Source organism: Penaeus monodon, chromosome 23 (assembly GCF_015228065.2).
Source record: "Penaeus monodon isolate SGIC_2016 chromosome 23, NSTDA_Pmon_1, whole genome shotgun sequence".
In the NCBI taxonomy this organism is placed as follows: Eukaryota; Metazoa; Arthropoda; class Malacostraca; order Decapoda; family Penaeidae; genus Penaeus; species Penaeus monodon.
The window spans coordinates 36,664,212-36,664,545 of record NC_051408.1 but is presented as its reverse complement, the minus strand read 5'-3'; positions in this window follow the sequence as shown (position 1 = coordinate 36,664,545).

The following is a 334-nucleotide window of genomic DNA, read 5'->3' as shown; positions in this document are numbered from 1 at the left end:
GACGACCACTGGCCACGTTGACAAAGACGAACTACACACGACGCCGTTTCCTCCCCGACCGCACAACCGCCGATAACCGTAATCAATTCGCGAGGTGAACAGCTACCCCTCCCCTCCCTAACCCCGAGCCAGGTCCCCTCTCCTCCCCTCCCCATCCCATTCCACAGACAGAACCCCTCCCCTCCCCTGCCCATCCCCCAGGCAGGACCCCTCCCCTCCATACCCCTAGCCAGGACCCCCTTCCCCTCCACCATCTCTGATCCCCCCACCCCTTTTCCCCCCTCCACATTCAACCCCCTACCCCTTCATAACAACTCCATGATAAATAATCAAT